The sequence below is a fragment of the Bactrocera tryoni genome, chromosome 5 (assembly GCF_016617805.1).
Source record: "Bactrocera tryoni isolate S06 chromosome 5, CSIRO_BtryS06_freeze2, whole genome shotgun sequence".
Lineage (NCBI taxonomy): Eukaryota > Metazoa > Arthropoda > Insecta > Diptera > Tephritidae > Bactrocera > Bactrocera tryoni.
Window position 1 is genome coordinate 27,820,831 of NC_052503.1, and position 25,772 is coordinate 27,846,602.

At 36.1% G+C, this 25,772-nt stretch overlaps 1 protein-coding gene across 4 annotated transcripts in view; it reads left to right on the forward strand.

Annotated features, from left to right (window-relative positions):
- The first annotated feature begins 463 nt into the window (after positions 1–463).
- Positions 464–25,772, forward strand: part of LOC120778488 (talin-2) — a 45,714-nt gene continuing 20,405 nt past the window's right edge. For 3 of the 4 annotated variants that reach the window (XM_040110309.1, XM_040110312.1, XM_040110313.1), the window contains exon 1: positions 464–502. The gene's annotated coding sequence lies outside the window, so the exon portion shown is untranslated. Of the gene's footprint in view, positions 503–21,603; positions 21,817–25,772 lie in introns of those variants that run through there. The other variant, XM_040110310.1, reaches the window with a different exon arrangement.

A 25,772-nucleotide genomic window follows, 5' to 3' on the forward strand; every position in this document is an offset into this window, starting at 1 on the left:
TGAAATGTGACTGCAATGTGCCTGCATACATACATACATACATATGTATGTATATACTTAAGACATTAGCGAAGAAGTGCAATAGAAGCGGTTTATCTTCGCAATTTACAGCTTATACGGTTCCAAAGCCTACAAAGTTGCGGTAGCAGAAACCGCACGGCCAATGCCTCACTGACATTGCTGGCCTGGTTTGCTGTTTGGTTAAGGTTTTCTCTTATGGGTGTGAATATATTTAGCAAGTGTGATATGGAGCACATTCGAGACAAATGGAATTCAATATGGAAAACGCATTTCTCTCAAAACTTTTCTTTTAGGTTTTTATTTTTACTTAAGAATATCGGTAGCTTAATGTGCTTTAATTGATTTTTTCTTATTTCTTTTTATTTTTTCTTTCAGATTCCTCACATCGAAAGTTAACAAATATAAACAAACGAACGACAACAATATCGCCATTTTTTTTTACAACAATTTACGAATTTTTTACCTTTTTGCTTAAAACAAGGTGAGTGATATTAACCTCGATTATTAATTATAATAAGTGGCATTTTCTTTAATTACAATGGGCATCACTGATATATTGGGTAGTCGAAAAAGTATTTTCGTATTTTGTCAAAACATGTTGCAGTCATTTATATTTTTTATGCCATTTATATGATTTTATTGATATTTAAAGTACATAAAAAATATACAAAATCGTCGAATCACAGGCGGCGAAGTAGAGGCTGCTTCCTGATTAACATGATTTCAACCCTTATAGTGATCTAAAACAAACAAATTGAAAAAAATATTCATTAGTCAAGAAATCGCTATCGTATTCACCTTTAACAAAGAAAAAATTACAAATTAGCGTTCACTTGGAAAAAGAATTTTAACTCCCTTTTCTATCTTTTTGAATTTTTCATCTATACTGAAAATTTAAATTTTCCAAATTCCAAGGCTGGGGCGATTGAGGGATGCTTAACAAATATAACAATTTATCAAATTTAAAAGGTATAGGTTAAGTAGAGTTTGAGATATCATATAAACCACCTTAAAAAAGTGGTTTCGATTAAAACGCGCTTAAATTTTTACGTTAACGTTTGCCAGTCCGGCCACGACACTAAAACGGCCATAACTTCAGAAATTATTTAAATTTTGAAAAATCTTTTTGGGAAGATATTTTTGAATATCTAAACCATCTAATTATGAAAAAAAAATTATTTAATTTTAAATTTTTTGTTTTTAATTTTTAGACTATATCTTCCTGTGAGTTTCAAAAAATATATTTTCTGTTTTACATATACTAAAGGGTGTTTCTTTCCTCGGTTCCCCTGTTTCTAGAAGAAAAAGCACAGAAACTTCAAATTTAATGTGGCATGTTTATTGTCATTCGAAGGAATATTCTTTGACATTTATTTTTTGAAGATTATCTCTTTCAAATGTTGGCCGCGGCTACGTCTCAAACGGTCCATTCGTTTTGTCCAATTTTCGATGACTCGCTTGAGCATTTGGACTGGTAACTGGCGAATGACGCGCACAATGTTTTGCTCCAAGGCGAATCGAAGCGGGATTGTCCGCATATACTACTTTAGATTTTACATATCCCCACAGGAAAAAGTCTAACGGTGTGATATTACATGATCTGGGTTGCCAATCGAGCGGCCCAAAACGTGAAATTATCTGCTCGCCGAAGTGTTCTCTCAATAAATCAATTGATTTATACGATGTGTGGGAGGTGGCGCCGTCTTATAGGAAGCAAATGTCGCTGAGATCACGCCAAGATAACAGTCGCCATTGAAAGTTGCATTTTCATTTTTCAAGAGCCCATGTAGCGATACGATGTCGCTTGGGAAGGTCGAGCGTCTTCAGTTCTTGCACAAGCTGTACTCGTATTTTGAACGTTTTCAATTTAAGATCTCTATGTAAAATGTGCCAATTTGTTCCATACGTTAGTCCGAGTTGCTGCGAACGACGCCGAATCGACTTTGCCCGATATTCGTGTACACTCAGCAAAGGCTGCAAAAATTTTTCACTACATGTCGGTCGTGGTCTATTCGACCGAATATTATCCTATAAAGAATGCAGGGTCTCAAGATGGGTGATGGTGTTGCGAATAGTACGCTTAGTTGACTATAAGTTGAGCGAAGCATGAGAAACACATCTTTATAGAACGTGAATTTTCGTAATAAATTTGAACGATTTGTAAACGTTACTCAGGCGTAAGTCTTTCCATGACGTTAGTAATAAAAAATATAAAATGAAACAATCGTTGCTTACAATGACATACTCCATCAAGTCACACACCTACTGATTAAATAATGAAGGGTGAAATGATTTATAATAAAAGTTTGTCTCTCGTCTGGTGTCATATGAGAAAATGTAATATTTGGTTGGTATGTTTCACATAGGTTAGGTTAGATAGCTGGTCACTCAGCATTGCAGAGAGATCACACTGAGACTGTTATGTTCAGTCCTTCGTAAAGCCTAATGATAAAATCTTCTGTATTTGGATATTAGCTATCGGCAAAGCGCTCTGAACTTATAACAAATCTGCTAAGGGGTTTTATTTCTATTTTCGCTATTTCACCTGGATGTCATAATATGGTATATGAGATTCGAGGTTTTTTTGCCTTGATCTGCCGAAAACGGGAAATTCAAGGAGGAAGTGTTGAGATGTTTCTATATCTTTTTCTTCTAAATGGTTGATGCAGCCGGCATCCGTCTGTACCGTCATATCTGTCCACAAGAAACCAAGCAGCTCTCACACGTTTCCATTCCTCTGTTATTGAGACTGAGTACCTATGCAGATTCCTAGGAAGCGTTGTTTATAATGTTGTCTAATCTTAAGCATCAGCCTTTTTGTTTTTCTATGAATTTTGAAAATTTTATCAAAGAACCTTCAACACTCGACCAAATCGTCTAACTAACAAGTCTTCGATTTAATCGATCTCTCGAAAGTGCTTGCTGAATTGTTTTCGGACACTATCACTACTGCCAACTACTTGTTTGGGACCAAAAGATCATAAGATACGTTGTAATGAAATTTTTTTTAGTTATTGGATTGTTTGGTCAGAGGTTACTCTAATTATTTCTATATACAGAAGTTTTCGTCGAGACTTTCTATATACCATCTGATCAAATTTGATGCAGATTGGCAAACAAAAATACATTTTCACGTATTTTAATATAAATCTTTATCAACGCCCTTAAGGTAGGCGCCAATAAAATCATTTTTGCCGTTTCGGCTTATTTTTGTTTGTTTTTCACTAGATTGTTGGACAGCTACGACATCATATTCATAAACAAATATATTGTCATCAATAATGATGTGTTTGTTGAATGAAAAGTTCTCAGCCACCTTCTCAGGGATCTCTTTTACGACCTCTACTCAACGTTGTTTTTGCAAAAGATTCAGATTTTGGTATCGCTTCATACCCCAAACTTTAACCAACATGTATTGAGCCGATCCATAAGAGATGTTGAGCTCCTCTGATATGTCTCTAATGGCAATATGACGATTTCAAAGACTATCTTTAACTTTTTTCGTGTTATCGCCATTAACAGAGGTAAAAGGACGACTCGCAAGAGGGAAGTTTTCGATGACTGAATCTAAATCGGACTTCAATGTTAGAAGTGTAAGTTTTAGAAGTAAAAAATAATATTTCTGGACAAGTTCAAACAACAGCTATTAGATGTGCCAAACCATAAAAAAATTATTTTTGTTTTTTCAAAAACATAGTATCATCAAAGCATTCATTTAGTATACTTGTAAATTGTTCTTGTACGGCAATGTGTTGAAATTATTATAACTGTAACTAACGGCTTTCATATTATATTGGTAGGTGCTTAATATATTTGTTTACATTCACACATATCCATAAATATTTATTGGCGTATGCACGAACTCACTCGTATGCAAGCGAGAAGAATTGCACAAAAGAATTGTAGACTAGGCAACTGAATGAAGAAAGGATATATGTGTGTATATACATACATACATACACATGTACAGAATCACACAATGGCTCCATGTTGTCGCAGCTTCGTGACATTTTTCCTTTCAGCATTGCGCAAACAACATGAAAACGCTCGCACAGTCAAATGCTCCTACGACACACACACACATACGCGCTAAATGTGGTCTCCACACACACACATAGCAAGTGGTTAGCGAAGCTTGTATTTAAGTCACAGACAAAATGGTCGCTAGGCGCCACATTGTCGCGCCAGTTGAGATTTCATGGCGGCTGCTGTGTACCGTTGGCAAGTGTACACACCAACACACACACACGTACCCCCATATACATGTGCTTATGTTACAGCGATATGAGTGTGATATCCTGCCATTCGCTGGCGCTCTTGATAGATTTTACATTTTTTTATGAGCAATATGACTACTTCACCACCGTGTGAGTGTACGAGTGAATGCGAATGTGCGTATTTGGCATTTTTGTGTTATTCGACGATTGGTATTCTACTGATGCGACGATTGCACTGTTGTAATTAAGCAGTTGTGCAAAAACGATTAATTGCATTTCATCAATGATTTACCGTTTTATTTCACGAGTGGACTAAGAGCGGTCTTCGGCAAGACTACTTATTTACTCAAATGCAACATTTCTAATTAATTAGCTGCAAAACGCAGGATTTTTATACTCTCGCAACAATGTTGCTAACGAGAGTATTATAGTTTTGTTCACATAACGGTTGTTTGTAAGTCCTAAAACTAAAAGAGTCAGATATAGGGTTATATATACCAAAGTGATCAGGGCGACGAGTAGAGTCGAAATCCGGATGTCTGTCTGTCCGTCCGTCTGTCCGTCCGTCTGTCCGTCTGTCCGTCCGTCTGTCCGTCCGTCCGTCCGTCTGTCCGTCCGTCCGTGCAAGCTGTAACTTGAGTAAAAATTGAGATATCATGATGAAACTTGGTACACGTATTTAAAGATATTAAAGTGAAATTTGGCACAAAGGATCGCATTAGGGAGGGACATATTTGGAAGTAATTTTTTTGGAAAAGTGGTCGTGGCCCCGCCCCCTACTAAGTTTTTTGTACATATTTTGGAAACTACTATAGCTATGTCAACCAAACTCTACAGAGTCGTTTTCTTCAGGCATTTCCATATACAGTTCAAAAATGGAAGAAATCGGATAATAACCACGCTTACCTCCCATACAAAGGTTATGTTGAAAATCACTAAAAGTGCGTTAACCGACTAACAAAAAACGTCAGAAACACTAAATTTTACGGAAGAAGTGGCAGAAGGAAGCTTCCCCCAGGCTTTTTTTAAAAATTGAAAATGGGCGTGGCGCCGCCCACTTATGGACCAAGAAGCATATCTCAGGAGCTACTAGACCGATTTAATAAAACTTTACACAAATACGGTATTTGAAAAATATGTAAATGACGGATAATGAAAATCTCGATTATCACTTTACCATGCGAGAGTATAAAATGTTCGGTGACACCCGAACTTAGCCCTTCCTTACTTGTTTTTTTATTGTTTTAGCTGACGTATCATTACATTTAGAAGAGATTGAAGAACTCAAGGGTTTTTAGGTAAATTGTAATGGGGTTTCAGATACTTAAATAAGACTTTGATTATTGATTAAGTTACCCTGGTTGATCTCCGATCCATCGATTTTCATCCTGATCTTAGAGATGATTTTGAACTGAAAGGAACCAAAATAGTATCTAATACTGAGATATACCATTTACTAGACAACTTCGAGCGAAAATTTTTACTCAACGCAAGGATATTTATCCGACAATCTTTGTTATTATATCTTGCTAAGAGCCACAAACTTCGTGCGCCTCAGCCCGGATCAGAAGGTCTTTGTGACCACATAAGTTCTGCTACCCCAATGCCTTCGAGTCCTCGGTAAGTGTGGTGGATGCGAAAGCAAATCGAAGTCCACTTCTTCACTTTTGAGAGCCCACTGCATTCATCGTATTCGGTCTTATGTAACTGGTTTGGATATAAATGAAATTCCCAATTCCGGTGAAAGTACATTCGATGCCATTACGTATAGAACTCGATTTCTCTTGCCGAAGTCCAGACGCTGAACCCAATTTTCGACGGTTTTCAAGTCTAAATCGGCCGATACTGCTGCAATTTCATGTTCGATATTCGTACGAAGTTCATCAATCGTCGCTGGCTTGTTGGCATAGACCATAGACTAGACGCAGCTCCACAGGAAATAATCTAACGGCGTCAAATAGCACGAACGAGGCGACCAATAGACTGGGCCATTTCGTGAGATAACACGTTCATCAAACTTGGTTTTCAATAAATTGATTGTGACATTCGCTGTGTGGCTTGTGGCGCTGTCCTGTTGGATCCACATATTGTCCAAGTCCATACCATCCAATTCGGGCCAAAAATATTCGGTTATTCTTGAGCGGTAGCGATTCCCATTCACAATAACGTAACGCTCTTTATCATCACGGAAGTAGTACGGCCTAATGACGCCGGCGGCCCATAAACCGCACCGTAATTTTTTCGGTATGCAATGGTGACTCATGGAGTATGTGAGGATTGCTGTCTGACCAAAACGCATATTTTGCTTATTGATGAACCGATTCAGCCAGAAATGAGCCTCATCGCCGAAGATGATTTTTCGATGAAAATCCGGATAGTTTTCAAGTTGTTGCTCAGTCCCATTCACGAACATACGACGATTTTGGTGTTCAAGCGACTTCAGTTCTTGCGTCAGTTTGTTCTTATAAGGATGAAGGGCAAGATCTTTTCGCAAAATTCGTTACAACGACGTCATAGATCTGCCCAACGCTTGAGAACGACGTGTGGGAGACTGATTTGGGTCTTCCTCAATTGATGCGCTGGTGGCAGCAATATTCTCGACACTACGGCCACCTTTTCGTCTCACTAGCATGGAAACATTTTTTACTGTACCTGTGGATTCAAAATTTGCGCGGTTACTCTCGTTTCTCGAGGCATATCGTGGTCCCCATAGTTGGAAAATTGTTAATTGCTTCTCTGGGAATAGCGTTTAATGACTGTTGAATTGTAGGGTTCGAAGACTGATCAAGAACGAGGTCTTGCTGTCCCTGGAACGACGGTTCTGCATCAGGAAAATGAATGCAGGAATGACTTCCACGAAAACAGCCGAGTAGAAACTGCTTATAAAGGACTCTACTTAGTAGATCCCAGTAGTAGGGGCTCATATTATATTCCGTTGTGCGATTGCTGCTGTAATGGCACAAAACATTCCGCAAATAATTTCAATTAATACTGCCGTGTTAACTACCAGTCCTTGGGTGAATAAAAATCCGTTCCGTCCGTTCTGGTCGAAGAATCGACTGTAGTGGTAACGGTCTGACTGCGGAGTTCTGGCTTGTTCGAAGCTCTATCATCAGCTTCGTACTAGTTTCAGAAAGCCAGATTGGAGCTCATTAACGATTCTCACTTTATTAACGACTGAATATGCTTCAATCTGCTACTGGAAATATATCTACATCTATTGCCGATCCACTTCTAATTCTTTACTGGCGTACACAATGATTATGCGGTTATAGCCGAATTAAAAACAGCGCGCCAGGCGTTTCTTCTTTCCGCGAAGACAGGTCCTTCTCCACCTGATCTTTCCAACGGAGTGGAGGTCTTCCTTTTCCTATGCTTCCACCGGCGCGTATTGAATCGAAAACCTTCAAAGCTGGAGTGTTGTGTTTGATTCTCTGATCCACTTAGTCGACTTTCAAATAGTTCCTCGTGCAACGACATTAATCATTCTCCGCTTAAGATTGCCTCGCCGTCAAGTGAGCTAAAAAAGTGCTCGAGTTAGGCAAATAGCATTCTCATGTTTTATGATGAGAATACGCACAACTATTTACTTTAATTAAATGTGTTCACACTGCACGAAGATTTCTTCGTAAATTGCATGCAATATTGGCATCCTGTTGAGCCCTACACTGCTGGCTGAAACATGATTTCGCTACTTTTTTTAGTATGATAATGACAAGCTCACAACATTTTCTTTTTATCCACTAATATACTTTACAAAATCCCAAAAAAGCAGAAAAACAACAACAATCCCGCTCGTTAGTTTGTTAGATCGCTAGCGCGATTGGTTTCTTGGCTTGTGGGCTGCTTGCACGGTTCACATTCCGTCCCGGTGGGTGGCAAGTGCTGCGTTGTCATTGAGTTGGCGAGTTAGCTGCATAAACAAGTGTTGGTTGTAGCGTCGGAGTTTCGGCTTAACCTTGCTGCGGTGCATTTGCTCTAATGTGGTAATTGTTGTTGTTTATGTGGTTGTTGTTATAGTAGTAGTTGGTTGTTGTTGTTTTGTCTTTTCAATGTGCGCAAATTAACTTAATCGCTGAAATCAGTTTGTTAGCATTAATTGTATGCTCCGAAGATTCTCTGTTATCTCTGCGGGTATGTGTGCTTATGTGTTGGTTGTTTGATACAGAATATGTATATATGTAAAGAAGTATATGTTTAGGCTATATATATTTTAGCATATAAGCGCAGTTATTGACGCAGCATTTCCAATGACGTTGTTAATTAAAAATCAAAGCCTACATCCAGGCGCAGCAACGCGCACTCTGCAGAGCGGCGTACTTATAAGCACATAACCATGCTTAAGCATGGTATATACTTATGTATGTATGTAGAGGGATGCTAATACATATGAAGTTATTTTTGTCAGCTCCATATGTCTGTATGTGTGTTACTAAGTTATATATGCTTATATACATAAAGGTATAAAATTATATATCAAAGCGGTTATATGCACTTGGGAGTCAGAAAAAATGTTTTTCCTGATTTTTTTATTAGGCATTTTATAAAATAAATATTCAAAATATTTATAAAATAAATTTCATAGAATTTAATGTGCATAACTAACACTAAGTTAAGGTACAGGGTCGCAGTAGCAATTTGTGGGCAAATAATTTTGAAAAAGTGGGCGTGGCGCCGCCCTCTATTAAGTTTAACGTATATATCTCTTAAACCACTTAAGTTACAACAACCAAATACACTTAGCGCGAAATCGGATGATAATCCCGTTCACTCTCCTTATAAAGGTACTGTCAAAAACTACTTACAGCGCGATAAATCAATAACTAAATACGCCAGAAACATAAAATTTTACCCCTCGAGATGATATGACTGAGCGCTAATGCAGCCGTGGTCAAAATCGGACGATGGGCGTGGCACTGACCACTTTTATGTGAAAACACATATCTCGACACCCGCCTGACCGATTTCAACCAACATGACATTCAACTAGCATCCCTATAATGCAGTGTGAAAATGGGAGAAATCGGACTACAAGCACGCCTACTTCCCATATAACACATTTTTAAATTCCTTCAGACTCTTTCCTTTCGAGTGTACAAATCAAGAATCAACTAATACAAGTATAACGCATGCCACCCTATGACCATAAATCTAGGTATCGAAAATGCGAACCCTAAAGCCTTTAGGTGACTTTTTACCAGATTTATAATTGAATTACAGAGAGAATCCTTTCCTGGTAATAGTATGTCTATGTGCTACAATTGGGTGTAATGGGATCAATACCTCCTGTAGCCCCCATATACCTAAAGATTGTCGAACTTTCGGGTGACTTTATACCGCTTATATCGACCTATCGACCAATATATGAGTTATCTTAATAAAATTGAGAGAGCATATTTTTCTTATAACGGTGTATTCTTATACCCTGAACAGGGTATATTAAGTTTGTCACGAAGTTTGTTCAGAAAGAATCGTCGGAGACCCTATAAAGTATATATATAAATGATCAGTATGTCGGGCTGAGTCGATTTAGCCATGTCCGTCTGTATATATACGACCTAGTCCCTCAATTTTTAAGATATCGTTTTGAAATTTTGCAAACGTCATTTTCTCTTCAAAAAGCTGCTCATTTGTCGGAACAGCCGATATCGGACCACTATAACATATAGCTGCATACAAACTGAACGATCGGAATCAAATGCTTGTATGGAAAACTTTCACATTTGTTAAGATATATTCATGAAATTTGATATAGATTATTTTCTAAGACAACAATGTTATCTCCGAAGAAATTGTTCAGATCGATTAACTATAGCATATAGCTTCCATACAAACTGAACACATAGTTACTAACAGAAATGCACCTGTGAAGGGTATTTAGGTTCGGTGCAACCGAAGTTAACGTTTTTTCTTGTTGTGAATAAAATCGGGTGCAAACTCACTCTAAACCCCTTGTAACTAGCAGGCCTTTTTTACCTGAAGGTACTTACCTGGTTTTAATTCTTGCAAGTTGCTAGAGCGTGAAATCTTCGGTTATACCCGATCTTAATTCTTCCTTACTTGTTCTGCTTAAAATTGTCTCAAGTCCAAACCATAAAAAATGTATTATTACATTAGATAAATATAAGTTATGATCTAAGGACTAGTCAAAATTTTGATTTTTGCCAAAATAGCGGCTTCTAAAAAAAGAGTTTTTTTTGTGAAAAAATTGAACTATGTAAAGACTGGCTTAGCTTAGGTTAGGTAGTGAGGTTGATCTAAAATCGATAAATCTCAATTGATATACGTCCTTTATATTACCCGAAAACTTCTAAAAGTGGATTACTAGATTCTCATCGATCGAAGATCGTTTTGAGTTTACCACAAATTTATTAAAGCGTTTCATATCAATACCAGCAACTTCGCTAGGTTCGCCAAAAGTGTGGGTACCGAGATATTTCAATCTGTCTGACAAAAGCCAGACAATGGAGGAGGTAGATACAAGATGATCCCCCTTCGCCTTCCATCATACAGCTTTGGCAAAGAGCGTCCGACAGAATGTTTAGCGGCGAGGTTAGCTTTGCTAAGAGACAGTAGTTCGGAGGATATCTTATGGTTCACTCTGTACAAGAAGTATCTCGCAGTCGCACCAGTTCTGGTTGTTACCAAAACTTGCTGAGCTCACTGGAGGTCCAAAGGTCCACAAGTTCTGTTTGTTGGTCAGCGCTTGATGAGCTCATTGGAGATGCAAAGTTGCTTCGGAGGCAATTGGGAAAAGGATGCACTCCCTAGTAAGCTCATCAGCTTTGCAGTTTCCGGTGATTCTGATATGACCACCCTTCATATAGTCGTATAGTATGGAAGAAGTTTGAAGCTATCGCTAATGAGGTCATCAGCGATAGCTTCGGTCATCGTAGTGAATGCACATCTCTCTAATGGAAGCTGCACTTCGGAGGTGTACATCCACTGCTATATTGATGGCAGCCGCCTCCGCTTGAAAGACGTTACAGCGGTGTTGTTATCTGAAACTAGAAGCGGTGGAGAGATCTCAGCAGAAGACCTTACCACCTACTCTCATTCTTCGACCCATCTGTGAAAAACTCACTGAACCTCTTTTTTTTAATGACTTCGACCCCTAAAAAATTTCTCGTAGTAGTGTCAAACGAGAAGTAACCGCCAGGAGAAGGTTCTGCGATGCAGTGATCTAGATTGTAAGGAATACAATCGAAGCAGTGTGGTATTTCTGTGTATCCCTGCCCGCTTTAATCATTGCCTGACATATATGTCTGTATATCTAATACTATGTTCAGACCGACACTTAATCACACGATTTCGGCTGTTGAGTGGTTTATCCCACTAATCTGATTTGAAACTGATCCACGCTAAATCTCTCTGTGCGACTCTGATTTTGCGCCATCTACTTGGCAGCATTGAAAATATATTACATTATCACAGCTGATTTAGACACTACAAAAAGGAAAAAATGTAAACAAACAAATTTTTATTAAAGCAATGAATCTAATTTCGGCTGAAAATCGACTTCCCAAATGAAAAAATGCGTCCATTATTTCCATTATTGAAAATATTTAAAAGAATACGGCTTTTATTACAAAATACTACATGACAATGTTTTCTTTTGATAAATATTGAGCGATGTTAATTCTTGAATGGCAAAAACAGCTGTTTTTAATCTTTTCAACGGCAGTAAGAACACTTTTGGGTTATGAAATGCTTAAATGTAATCTAATCTTTTAAATTTTCGGTCTGAACATGGTATAAGGAGGTCTTGTAAAATTTTCAAGTCGATAAGTCCAACCGGCTCGGAGAAATTTTGCTCACCAACTTTGAAAATATCGGTTCGAAAAAAACTCGTTAAAGTTTCTGGTAGCCGATTACACTAAATTGAAAAATTCGTAAAAATACGCTTATATATTCGAAATTATCCGGATCAACTTCAATTTTTCGGGGAATAATTTATTTATATAGAATAATAAAAAAATCGATTTTTTTAAATTCGCAAGTGGGTATAACCTCTTAAGTAAATGCGTACATATATACAAAAATATCGCTTATATAAGTGCATACATATGTACGTATATGAATATTGAAGTAAATATATGTGAACAAAAAGTCATATGTACTTATGTGTATTACTTACTTATACATATGTACATATATGCCAACTTCAGCGCATTTTTTCTCGCAGTCCTACATATTGCTGTTGCTGTTGCCTTCCCCAAACTATATAAGGCCAGTGCGAATTTTCATAGTGGTTGTCGCCTGTCGAGTTTCTATATAATCCAACCCCATGGGTGGTGTGATTTTAGCGCTTCATATGCATATATGTATGTGTTGTAGTTGTACACCCACCAATTTCGGTCCACCACAAAGCCAACCTCCAACCCCATGGCCAGCCAGCCAGCTGAATACATACATATATATGTATATTTACGACTTTATATCGGCGCTGCGACAGCGCAGCATCATACCACACTTTGCACCCCTCTCTTCTGTGTAGGTCTACGTGTGTGACTCGTTAGCCGTTTGACTTGCCAGCTTTGTTGTTGCGAGCGCTGACGTGGTGCGCTACTTGCCACTTGTCACCGCACGCTGCCGGCACTTTTTCGCATTCGCTTTTTTGTTTTTGTTTTTGCATTTTCTTTGAACTTTTTTTTGTAAGCGCAACGTTGCGCAGCTTCCGATGGCGCATGCGCCCAACACTGTCGCTGACACTGGCACTAACTGTATGTGCTGTGCTTGGCCAACACATCAAGCATTGTCGCCGACGCAATTGCCAACAGCTTCATCACCATCACTAGTGTCCTATGCGGCGACACCACCACCACCACCGCCACCGGGTAGCTGCGCGTAGCGAGCGTACGCTTCGAACGCTTACGACTTGTGGAATGGCTGAGTTTAGCAGCAGTGGTTCACGATGTGTCGCTGACGGAACACATCATTCTAGGCCTAACCACAGATCGGAAAGGACATCAGCGGCGTGCAGTAGCCAGCTTAGCCAGCCAGCAGCCAGTAGCCAGTAGCCCGCAGCAGCAGCTTCAAACGCGGCCGTGTTAGCAACAGCTCAGCTGTGAGAAAGTGCTGGCCGTTCGCTTCAACTCAGTCGTGCTTGCGACCTGCCGCGTTACACTTGTCGAAAATGTAGCGCTGCGCAAGGAATCAGCGATAAAAAAAAATTCATCCGAAATCGAAATTAGATAACAGTACTGCAAGTTTTACTCTAACGGTTGTGCTCAGCGTTTACAAACGAAGCGAAACGAACACGCGTTTGATACAATTTGTTTATTGTTGTTGTTATTTATTAGTATTACGCCTTTTAAAGTTGACGGTTTTGCTTTTAAAACAATTTTATTAAATAAAATTCAAAAGAAGTGCCTTGCGTGCTACATTTTGGGAAGAATGTAGACGCCGAGAAACACCGAATCGCCTTAAAACATCCAGTGCCTTAGAGATAGACGCAAATGTTTCGGTTTTAACAAAAAAATTAAAAATTAAAAAAAAAAACTAATATAAAATTTAAAAAAAAATCAATATAAAATTAAAAAAAAAATTATATAAAATTAAAAAAAAAAATAAAATTAAAAAAATTAATAAAATTAAAAAATATATAATAATTTAAAAAACGGTAAATATACGATTTTTGAATATTTTAAAAAATAACGGTTAAAATTCGAAAATAATTTCGTTTCGTGTGCCTTAATCGCCGCCATAGCCTTAAAACCTACACACACACACACACAATCGCTTGTCGAGATTGTGCCGTTACGTGTAACGTGTTTTATTGTCCAAGTTTTATACGTCGTTTTTTCTCGTCATATTCGTCGCGTTTTTAATCCCATCGCTTATTGTTGTTAACATTAAACTACTTTTTACCGCAAATGTATACGTTTTAAAAGCTATTGCTGTTGTAATTTTAAAAAACTGTAATTGTTAAGCATCGTTTGTTGTCGTTATTGCGTTCGGAGATTTTAGTTTTGTCGGTTCGTTTAATTTCGAAAATAATAAATTTGTTATACGAAAAATCAACGTTACGACGTACGTCCGTACGTGCAACGTAACGTTGTTGGTGTCACATCACAACGTGCCTCAAACAGTTGTCGGCGATTCGGTCGCGTTGAACGGCCCAGCGCAGCCAATGCCGTGGGCCATACGTTCACCACGAATCGCACGATCGAGCTGCTGTAAACGATTTATAAAATCTTCACACAATTGCCTTGCGTTTTGCCCGATGTGCCTTCACGTTTTTAAAAGTAACAACGAAAACTCAGCAATGAGTTTCAACTGTCCAAAAAGTAAGTAGCGTTGCCAAAAGTATTTATTAAAAAAAAAAAACAAAAAAAAATATTAAAACAAAAAAATTTTGTTAAAACAAACAAAATTATTCACAAAACAAATATAAAAAAATAACTGTTTCGGTTTGCTAATATTTGGAGAACATTTTTATTTGAAAAAAAAAAATAGTTCCTGGGAATTTGTTTGCTTTGGTTCTGAAGAAAATTTTATTTGAAAAAAAATTGTTCAGAGGAATTTGCTTTCTTTAGTTCGGAGTACTCTTACAATTCTTAAAAGACAGCCTCAAAATGGCGAAAAAAACAGCTACTGCATCAATGTTTTTAAAATTTTAAGAATATATTTATACATATTTTAAGTGGTTACGTGGATTTCGTCCCATAAAAAAACAACCCTTTTTCAACAATATTTTTCTCATATAAAAACTGACATATTTTATTAGAATTTTTAATTGTTACAAACATACACTATTAACTAAGAATTTTAGAAATTTTTGAAAAAAAAAATATTTTAAACTCGGCCATTGCGATGCCACTTCCGGTGACACCTCGGAAAAAAGATGCATCCGAGATGGCAGGCTAGCTCTTAACAGAATAATTTAAAGTGAAAAATATGTATTTTAGTTAAAACCTTAACTTAGAACGAACGAAAGGTAAAAAACTGAATAGTGGATTTTTGGTAGACATTTCCGCGAAATTCCTATATCATCAAATACTTTTTCGAGCTGTGAAAAAAAAATATTTATTTATTTATTTTAATATGAGCTGTAAATAAATTTACAGACATACTAGGAAAACAAAGGGAAACTGGCTGCTTAGGCCTTCGTCCAAAAAAAAAAATTAAATTCTTATTAATGCTGCAATTTTATTGTTAGGAAGCATGACACAATTAATACAAAATAAACTTATGGATTTAGTTCGGTACCATGTTGCAGAGGCTTCTTGAAAAATTTCCACAGAAGTATAAAAAAGATGGTATTCTAGAGCCGGAACTAAAAATTGCAAATATATAATAGGAAAAGCACTCCAGAATATCTGACTTTGAGAGAACTTACCGGCTTTGAGAATACATTTTTCTTTATCTATCATGCTCTAGCAAAGCGGCGCACTGCAGTTTGAAGTTGCTCTCGTCTGACCACAAAACGTTTCGCCATTGCTCAAGTGTTCAGTTCTTGTATATGTTTGCCCATTTTAGACGCGATTTTTTTAGTTTTTGGGTCAGCATTAGCTGTTTTGCAGGACGTCTTCCGAACAAACCGCCTTATGGCAAAATTCTTCGTACTGTTTCCACACTTATTTTCACTCCATTGTGTGTTTCCAGCTCTGTCCGCATAGAAACAGCACTTTTGAATCGATCCTAAACACTTATCATTATACCCTGAACAGGGTATATTAAGTTTGCCACGAAGTTTGTAACACCCAGAAGGAAGCGTCGGAGACCCTATAAAAAATATATATAAATGATCGTATATCGAGCTGAGTCGATTTAGCCATGTCCGTCTGTCTGTCTGTCCGTCTGTCTGTATATATACGAACTAGTCCTTCAGTTTTTAAGATATCGTTTTGAAATTTTGCAAACGTCATTTTCTCTTCAAGAAGCTGCTCATTTGTCGGAACTGCCGATATCGGACCACTATAACATATAGCTGCCATATAAACTGAACGATCGGAACCAAGGGCTTGTATGGAAAACTTTCACATTTGGCAAGATACATTCACGAAATTTGGTATAGATTATTTTCTAAGGCAACAATATAATCTCCGAAGAAATTGTTCAGATCGGCTGACTACAGCGTATAGCTGCCATACAAACTGAATGATCGGAATCAAGGGCTTGTATGGAAACCTTCCTCATTTGACGATATATCTTCATGAAATTTGCTAAGAGTTATTGTTCATAGAAACAATATAATCCCTCAAAAAAATAGTTCAGATCGGATTACTATAGCATATAGCTTCCATACAAACTGCGGTAAATTCCCACATTCCTTACTTGAATGACGGTGTTGCCACTGGTGCGCTTTTCAAAACCGTTAGTGTACTTGTTGTTTTCTTATAAAGACAAGTAGATAGATAAGATAATCTATCATCAATACTGGCCACTAATCACCACTCAAACTTCCCATTAGCTTAAATCACACTTCAAAGAATAGCAAGCGCAATGGTTAACTCGGATTTTTTTTGTTTGATTATGTGTAAATTATTATTATTTTTATCAATACTTACCATTACCATTGGAAAACCGTCAGATCAGCATTATCAACACCTTAACCAATTGGTAAAAATTCTTTCTTTTGTGGCTGTTAAAAATGTACATGAAAAATGTATTACTTTCAATAAAGCGCTAACAAAACAATGAATAAAAATTTAATAACATAATAAATGCGGTCCTTAATTAGAACTTACTTCCAATACAGACTTTTTGCAAACATCGATACACAACTATTTAGTGCCAAAACTCTATATTTAGTAATAGAATTACGGTATTGAATTAACTGTATGTTTACACTTGTTGTTAGCTTATCCATTAGCGACGCTGTGTGAATTTACGATGATTTCCTATAGAAAAATGGTGAATGAATTACATTCCGCGCGCCTCAACGCTTTCGGCACTATCGACAGACACACATACATACCTACATCATACTGCTTACATATCGGTACAATTCGGTTTTATGTACTCATTAGAGCGCTTGCTGGGCACTTGATAGGCGCACACCTGCTGCGCAAATTACGAGCGTGCGGAGGCGACAAAATTCCATAGCGCTCGCTAGCTGCCTGGCTGACTGGCAGTCATTAAAGTGCAAAGTTGCGCTGAGATAATTATTAGCCACAATTTGCCACCCCAAAACCGTACGAAATGCATGCGTAGGCGAATTGTGTGTTTGTATGTTTAGCTGTCACGCCGACAAACAACGGAAGTTGACTTTCGAATTCTTTCGAGTTCTTCTTTGCTATGCTATCCTTCCGTGCAAACAAATCATTCATCCATTTGAAATTAGATCCGCTAGAGTTATGACGGATATCGCTTACAATCGCACTAACATTTACACAAGCATATTCGTAATAGCAAACAGTGTATTCTATTAATTATTATGCTTTTCGATGTGTAATCAAGTAGTAAATTTCATTAGTGTCCTGAGGCTTTTGTTTGTGGAAATTGATATTTGGCTGCACAGAGGCATTATTGTCGGTATGAATTAAATAAAGTTTGCAATCAATTGTATAGTTGTAATTTTTATTGCGATTTTATCACTAATAGTTCGGTAACATGTCATTTTTAATTACTAAATTTTTTTATGTGCTAAATTATACTCTGAATTACTTAATTAATATTTGAATTCTTTTAAACAACGATACAGGCATAAAGGTCTTAAATTGTGTTGTAAATAATTTGAATCCGACCAGTCAAAAAAAAACGAATTTTCCAAATTTTTTTCTGAGAAAACCTATAAATTTATTATTTGGAAAGAAACTACAACTGATCTCCGGGAGCTCATCTCAAAGACGTTTTGCGGTGACTACTATATCCCTGAAGGGAATCCTCTGAAATGTTAAATCTAATAAAGCACATCGAGGGAAAAAGCAAAAAAATATTTTCCGAGAAAATAACGGTTTCTCATAAAAAATATCGATTTTTACAGAAATTTCGTCCGTAAATTGTTTATAAAAAAATATTTATCGGTAAAAAACCTTCGATTGATTATTAAAAATTTATTTAAGGGGTCCCGGTGGTCTAGAACCCTCAAATTAAGGGTGTTTTCAGGACTTTTTTTAAGGTTTAAAAAAAGAGCATTCGATTTAAAATTTTTACAGTTTATTTACACACTTATGAAGAGTACAAAATAGTATTAATTTAAAAAAAAATTTAACAATATTAAAAATGGCGTCCAAAATAAGCTATCTTAAAAAATGACTCCCGGTGCCGTTGTTGATTTTAACTCTTCAGAACATCTGAAACATAAAAACCAAACAAATTATTAATCGGTAGGAGTGCAGCTATCGCTGGGAATACAACCAAAAAAAAAAAAATTGAAAATTAAAAAAATTTCGCGCTTTTGAAGTTCAGATTCTGAAAAAATGCTATTTTTGGACCAGTTTTAGATCGAAAAAAATCGAAGTTCTTAAAATTAAAATTTGATCGTAGTTCCAGCGATAGATATTGATCTTATAAACACCATATTAAAATTTCAAGTGATTCGGATGCATAGTTTTTTTTTCCATCAACGGCACGCCGAAAAAAGTAGTTTTGAGATAAATGACGTACAAAGCATCCATTCATTGAGCCCCTCGACCGCGCGCTACCTGCTAAAACGGTTGTAGAAGCTACAGTTATGTGAATATCCTTCCAAAAATTTTACAGCATATTCTTAAAGGATTATTCGAACTATCAAACAAAAAAAATCGGTTTTTTTGAAAATTGTAGAAGCATGTGTTAAAATGAGCGAATAATCGTTTAACTTCGAAAACTCCATTTGGAGAAAAACGCGTTTAAAGTTTGGAATGCACTTCCAAGCACTCTGAAACATCTTTTCAAATTTGCGTGTAACTTCGAAAATATTCATATGAAAGTTTCTGTGTGTACTCTTAAATATATGTATGTACATTAAAAAAATTGTAAAAAAATCGATTTTTGAAAAATCCCACTGTATATAAACCCTTAAATAAAATAGGGGTTCGCAAACTTGTAATTTTGACCTTAACTTAAAAAATGTTTCAAGTTCGACATTCACCATACATACTAAGCGGAATCTAATTTTTTTATTTAATGAAGTTCTAACTTTAAACAAATTCAGTACGAATTCTGCACTAAATTCAACAGTCCATCACAAAAGTTCAACAAATATACATTTATATTTTTTTTCAGGTATAAAAGTAGAGAGGCGTTATGCTCTATAGTAACTTTATATAATCCGGACATAAAATTGTCTTTCTGAAAAAAAGAAAAAAAAATTAATAAAAAAAAGTTTGGCAACCCCTGCAAGTGATAAAATTTCAATGTAACTATATCTGAATCAAAATATTTGCCTGACGAGAATAAAAATTTATAAAAAAATTTGCAACCCCTGCAGGTACCAAAAAGGGTTTACAATTTTCTACATACTTAATAATATCACGCGTATTGAAAATTTGGTATTGAATTTCTCGATTTTTTCAAAGCCTTCATATTCTTGCTAACTTTTCAATTCTATATAACTGTATAATATATTTGAAAGTGTTGTACTTACAATTTCGCAATTTCAACTGAGTTTCTTCAGAGTCAAATTGCTTATCCGAAGTTACTAACAAGATTTGACAAAAATAAAATAAAAGTTTGGAAGCCACTGTAAGTGCCTAAACCTCATTCTTACTACTCCTTCAGAGTCAAATTGCTAATCCAACGTTACTAACAAGATTTGACAAAAATAAAATAAAAGTTTGGGAGCCACTGTAAGTGCATAAACCTCATTGTTACTACTCCTTCAGAGTCAAATTGCTAATCCGACGTTACTGACAAAATTTCACGAAAATAAAATAAAAGTTTGGGAACCACTGACAGTACCTTAACCACATTGATACCGTCTGTCAATAAAATTAAATTACAAACTTTTCAATAATTCGCAGTTCTACATAACAGCACTTATTTGATAATGTTCTATTTAATATTCAGTTAACGCTTTCTCACATGTTATTCGTTAGTTTGATGTAACAAATTAGAAAAAAATATTATAGAGAATATGCTAAGCCATAGTAGTGAATTGTTTGACAAAATGCAAACAATAAAAATGGTGCGGAGCACCAGGCCTTACTGAGACCTTCGGGCTCGTTAGCAACTGTCCCTGTTCTCTCCTCCCCATTTACTGAGAATACGCACTCAGTGATTTTGACAAGAATCACTAATAAAATTAAAAGTTTGAGAACCCCTGAAGAGCACCGTGCCGTACTGAGACTTTCGAGCTCGATCAAATTGTCCCGGATTTCTCGCCTCATTTATTGAGAAAACGTGCTCAGTAATTTTGACAAGAACAACAAATTAAAATTAAAAGTTTGAGAACCCCTGAAAACTGAAAACACAAAAAGAGATATTGTATTCTCTTCTATATTGAATAATACAAGCGTTAGTGCCATTGGTTTTCAAGATACTTCATGTTTTGGTGACGTCACAGTTCTACATGTCAACTAGTGGACAGTGCACAGCAATTCAATAGCTTCCTTACAGACTATTCGCTAGAGAATGCATGTTACGAGATTTTGAAAAGATACCCTGTATCATTTTAGTAGATTTATTGCGTTAGGGTGCGCTTTAGGTAGCTCTTTGATATTATTCTTTACTTCTCTCTCACTCACTTAAGTAATTTAAAAGTAAATTATTTTAATCTTTTTTTTTCGAAGTATCTGCTTTTAACATAATTCTCCTCAGTAGCTTAAAATAAGCTTGCATTTCGTTGCTTTGCGCACAAGCTTTGCACATGCGCCTGCCATGCGGAACGGCTGAATCCAACGCATACATTGCCGCATGCCCATTAGTAGCTTGCCATAAGTGGCTGCTGCTAACCCTAACAGCACACAAACAGCTGTAACTGTAATTTTCCAATTCTACTTGGCGCTGTTAAAATCTCTACAAACTCTACAAGGGTAGTTTGTGCCATTGCCATACCGTTTCCGTGCCGTAAAATGAAAAGCTGTATGCATTACCAGCATATACATGTGTGTATGTGTGTATGTATATGCCGCTATGGCAGTGGGAAAACGCGCATAAGCATTAAAACTCAGCGTGTGGGGAAGTTCATTGCCTAAGTGCCACCCTCTAGCCATGTGCCACTTTTGTACGCGTTTATTGTGCCAGTTTGCAGTGACAATCGAGCGCACAGCATCAGCATCCATCCCCCAGAAATGTTGTGAACCGCAGAGAATCGAATCAAGCCGCATTTCTGTCTGTAATCTTATATGCGTGTATGTGTGCGTATTTGTGTGAGTTGTCTGCCAGGAGATGAAGGAGCACACACAGATTTTAGCTTTTTGCGCTGCGCGTGATTTTCAGTTGTTGTGTGGAATTGGTGGCAAGAGGTCGTGCGTCAACGGCGCGCTGTTGTGGAAAAATAGAAAAAATCTTGAGTTTTTTTTTTGCTGAAATTTAATAAGTGTTTAATTTGATGTGCTATTGAGCACACAGTTGTGGACATATTGGCGAAAGTGGGAGTGGCAGCGCGCCTACCGTGTGTGGCAAAAGTCTCAAACAAAAGTAACTGCGTGTCTTTCCACGGCGTATCTTGGCGTTGATAACCTCAAAATGCTTACGAAAACTGCAAAAAGTAAATGAAAATATTGAAAATAATGGTTTTATTTGATTTGCAGTTAATTTTCTCGAAGAATTCGTGCAATTTCATATGGCGGAAGTGTAGAATTCGGTGAAACGCTGCAGCTGGTTGAGAAGTTGGTGTGAAAATTCAGCTTTTTTCTCGGCATAAAGTGTGTTTTCTGTGTATATAATAGACATACAAATGTACAAACATACATATGTATATACATACATACAGTCAATGGCTAGCAGCAAATAATCACCTTTCTCCGCCATCCCTTTTTAATTCAAATGACCGAAGAATATCGATTTTTTTTTATGCTTTTCATTCTTTCAATCTCGTTTTGGTGTAATTTGTGTGCTTTCTACAATATTTCACTTGGTCTTATGGCTGGTAAAAAAAATCCATAAGCCAGCACAGCCTGGGCTGGGTCAGCAAACAAAAGCAATCACAGGCGATTACTAACATAGTTTATTGGAACTACTTACATATATACACAATAATACTTTTTTTGAAATACTGTGACTTTTGTCAGCATTTTGCTTTTACGCATTCATGCATAATATAAATATACACACATACACATATCAACACATAGTTATCTACATACTTACTTTCCTACATATGTATATAGTACACTGCTATGTTATCAGCTTTAATTTTTAACAGCACACTGTTATATATCCTTTTAATTACATACTTAATCAGCATACATACACACACCACACTACAAAAATACATACATAAATTATATTGACAAGGTGTGCCCCAGTGGCAAAGTGATGCTTGCAGTGTTTGTTTGTTTTCTCTCCACTTCCTGCCTTGCTATTGAGCAGCTTTCCAGCTTGAACCGGGAAAAAAGTATCGAATTAGAAAATAGGCAAGCATTTAACTAAAGGCAGACGGCAACTATACGCATTATACATACATATAAAGAAGAAAAAACGTTATTATACCCTGCACAAATCAAAAAGTTTTCCATATAACCACTTGATTTGTATCGGTAAATTTGTATGGTAGCTATAGTGGTCCGATTTGAACAATATGTTTGGTGATTGTAGCGTTGACTTGGGTAATAGTTCATACTAAATTTCAAAAGAATATCTTGTCAAATAAAAAAGTTCTCCATACAGGGACTTGAGTCTGATCCTTCAGTTTGTATGGCAGCTATATGCTATAGTGGTCCGATCTAAGCAATTTGTTCACAGAATTTGCCATTGTCTTCTACAATATTGCATGCGAAATTTCGTGTAGATATCTTGTCAAATAAAAAAGTTTTCCATACAGGGACTTGAGTTTGATCGAAAAGTTTGTATGGCAGCTATATCATATAGTTGTCCGATATCGGTGATTCTGACAAACGAGTTGCTTTTTGGGAAGAAAACGATGAGTGCAAAATTTCAGATCGATATCTCAAAAACTGCAGGACTAGTTGGAGGATTGAGCGCGTTATTACAATGTTATGCATGTATATATCGTCACCTAAGATGCAAAACAACGTAACATCACTTTTCATAAGTTTACAGGCGAAGGAAAAACGAAATAATAGAAACCACTCTTAATTGGCGTAGACACCGCTTACGCGATTATAGCGGTCTCTCATCCGAGGCTTGTTGCTTCCTTTCATTGGAGGTGTTTTTTTACGTGGCGGGTCCCAAACCCAGCGCACAACCCTATGTAGGGGATACCGTTCATACCGAAACAAAATATGAGTTTTGGTTATAAAATAGTTATATATTGGTTATATATTTGTTATGAAACGGTTATATATTGGTTATAAAACGGTTATATATTGGTTATAAAATGGTTATACATTGGTTATCATACACTCAATTTGAGTTTTGGTTATAAAATGGTTATATATATCGATTATTTTATCTTGCAGCGAGTTTCGATTTTTTTTATGAAACGTTGGCACGTTACCTTCTATTGCTGCAAACTTAATAAACACTGTGCAGGGTATAACAATATACACACAAACATATATACATATAAACACACAATGCAACTAAGCGCGGTCGTGAGGGTTGCCTAATGCCCAGTGCACAGATAACTCTAAGAGCAAATATTAAACGTGAGCGCATTGCGGTAAAACATACATTTACCGTAAGTCAAAGTAAGCGGAAGCGGCTGTAAGAGGGGTTGTTGTTGCTGGCATTTTGCCAATTATGCGTACTGTGAAGAAGTTTTAAGGCAAATATTGACAAAAGATACATACAGATAGCCATAAATGACAGGCAGTTCACCATTCACAAATACAAAAAATGTGAAAATTTTTAAAAAGTAATTTCGTCTTAAAAAAGTCGCACAAAATTTTTTTAAAATTAACTATTTTATAAAACTCATAATACATTAGATAGTTTGTTCTTTATTTACATATCTGCAATAGATAAATATCAATATGTATGCGTTTACAGTGTAATAGATATGGAGACCGCAGCAAAGTGGAGGGTTTCTTCTCTGCAAACAAACCAAAAAATTATAAAAGAAAATCCTTGCCTGCCTTTTTCTCTCTTGCTTTGATTGTATTTAGGGTGGATTCTGTGCCATCAAATTAATGTGATTTTTCCATTGTCAAATGTTCACTCCTTAAGCATTTCAAAGCAGGAATTAAATACACAAGAAGTTGCGACTTTAAGAGGAGCATCACAGTCTTGAGCGTGATTATTGATAATAAGGGCTGACAATGATAATTTTGAAGTAATATACTATTTGTAATAAATAAATTTTTTTAGAATTTGAATTCGATATTCCAATATCCGGTTATTCATCCGTATAATATTTTGAAAATATCTGGTAAATACGGTATTTAAATATGATCTTCGTAAATGTCAATACATTAAAAAAATCTGCATTCCGATTAATATTTATTTTTGAAATTATTCGAGTTTTCGAAGATCATATTATTATTCGTATTAACAAAGAAATTCTGAAATTTATGAAAAAAAATATTTTATTTTCATTTTCGGTGACCCCTCGGCGAAAAAAGATGCACAAGTCCTCAAGACTGTATCTCCGAAACTGTTACTCAGATCAACTTGAAAATTTAGGACAATATTCTAAAGGTCTTGTAGAATTAAAAAAAAAAAACAATAAAAAATTCGATATTTTTTTTCGGATATCCGAATATAAGGATCTTTCCTTTAGATCTTCGTAGAATGAAATATGAATAAAAAGAAAAAAAATCAAACACTATTTTCGCTGAACCACATTCAAATTTTTTAAAATTTTTGAAATTTTATTTAATACCAAAATTATTATTTCATTATTGAGGACGGTTCTAAAATCTGCTCAGATTTTTTATTTAAACCCATTACGTCAAACATCTACTGATTTCGAAAACGTTAGAATTTGTAAATGGAAAAAAATAAAATTAAACCTTGCATCGAATATAATTATAGTTTAGAACTATCTTCTCAAACCTCCCGCACTGTTCCTCTATAATAATTCCATTTGATCAATACAACGTACTCAAGTCTCCAATTGTGTATTTTCAACCAAATTTGAGTACGGAAAATAGCGTCTTCAGCCAAAAAGATATTTTGTTTGCATGATAGAACAATTTATACTTACCAGAGAACATATAAAAAAACATTGATTAATAATTAACAAGAAAAATTGCCTAAGCTTTGGTTTGAAAAGAAAATACTCTCTCAAAGCACTCCCATTAAATTAAGTCGATTTATTTTTAAAAACCTATACAATATAAGCCTAATTATTTTTAATTTAAGATTAGAGTTTGTTGGGACAGCGGTTCTATATAATGTATATATTGTGACAAAAAAGTACCCGGAAATTGTAAAAAACGCAAAATATTTCATTAATCATCAATATTTATTTTGTCGCCTTCAAAGTAATACACGTATGCCAACGATTTTTCCAGTGGTCGAAACACCTACTTTTTGGGATGACTGGATTCCACGGAGCGGCAATTTGAGTTTGGGGCTCATTGCATTTTTGGCTTTAAA